General features: G+C 35.8%; 1 long non-coding RNA gene across 1 annotated transcript in view; it reads right to left on the bottom strand.

The window, feature by feature from the left end:
• The window catches only part of LOC118764265, a 5863-nt gene extending 5554 nt beyond the window's left edge, over positions 1 to 309 (bottom strand). Inside the window, exon 1 of the long non-coding RNA XR_005000065.1 lies at positions 299 to 309. This is a non-coding gene — a long non-coding RNA (uncharacterized LOC118764265). The remainder of the gene's footprint in view (positions 1 to 298) is intronic.
• Between the last annotated feature and the right edge of the window lie 760 nt (positions 310 to 1069).

Raw genomic sequence — 1069 nt, 5'->3', positions numbered from 1 at the left:
TATATATACATACACATATACATATATATAGATAGATTGATTGATAAATAGATAGATACATGTATATTTATATATACATACATACATACACATACATACATACATACATACATACATATATACGTGCATACACACACACACTCACACATATTTACAAAGCAACACTTTTCATTGAGAGATGTGAGTTGAATGCGGAAATTCACATCTGTGTAAACGTGTCATCTTAATTTTTCTCAATATTTTTCTACTTGTATCTCTTTTTCCCATCAGTTCTTAAACGCAGACACACCGCATACACCCATGTGAGTGTTCACCCGGTCATGTGCATGCATTCGCACAGAACTTTCAACGTACGTTTATACAAACACATACAAACACACTTGTGTGGGCGAGCTTCTCCGTCTTCAGAACATGCGTGTGTCCCTACGTGTCTCTAAATCAAACACGCTGTCGAAACGCCATACATACATAGACAGACATCAACACAAGTACATACATACACGCACATCAACACACATATCAACACACTCTCACACACAGATAGGTAGGTAGATGCTTTTAAGTATTATTGGTACAAGGGTCTTTCTTGTAGTGTGTGATCCTTTGCTTGAAATATTTTCGGGATGTCCACAAAATAATTGGGTGAGCCCAATATTTTGTATGGCAGGCATCAGAATTATGAAGTGGCTCTTTGTTTTCAGGTTCCAAATATTCTGCAAATACTTCTTATTGAAACACCGCTGTTACGAATGATATTTAAGATGTAAAGAAATCTGATGTAACTAGTTTTCATCAGAATCTTGTAAGTATTTCGCACTAAATCGCTAAACCTAACACAAAACGTGTTTATAATATGGTTTACAGTTTCAGCTTAAGAACATATAAACTGTACAGCAAAGGTCAGTTCCATTCTGACAGGACGAAATAAACAGGAGTTGTAGCAGATCTGTGAGCAACACTGCATTTCTTAAGACGAGCTTTGCTATTCATTGCCGAAAAAGAAAGCGAAACTTACGTATAAGCGTTAATTCGTAATGTGTAACATATCTTGCATGTTTAGATGTGTTCT

The sequence above is a fragment of the Octopus sinensis genome, linkage group LG7 (genome assembly GCF_006345805.1).
Source record: "Octopus sinensis linkage group LG7, ASM634580v1, whole genome shotgun sequence".
NCBI classification, from domain to species: domain Eukaryota; kingdom Metazoa; phylum Mollusca; class Cephalopoda; order Octopoda; family Octopodidae; genus Octopus; species Octopus sinensis.
Note: the sequence above shows the minus strand (reverse complement) of the source record. Positions and strands in the feature narration are given on the sequence as shown.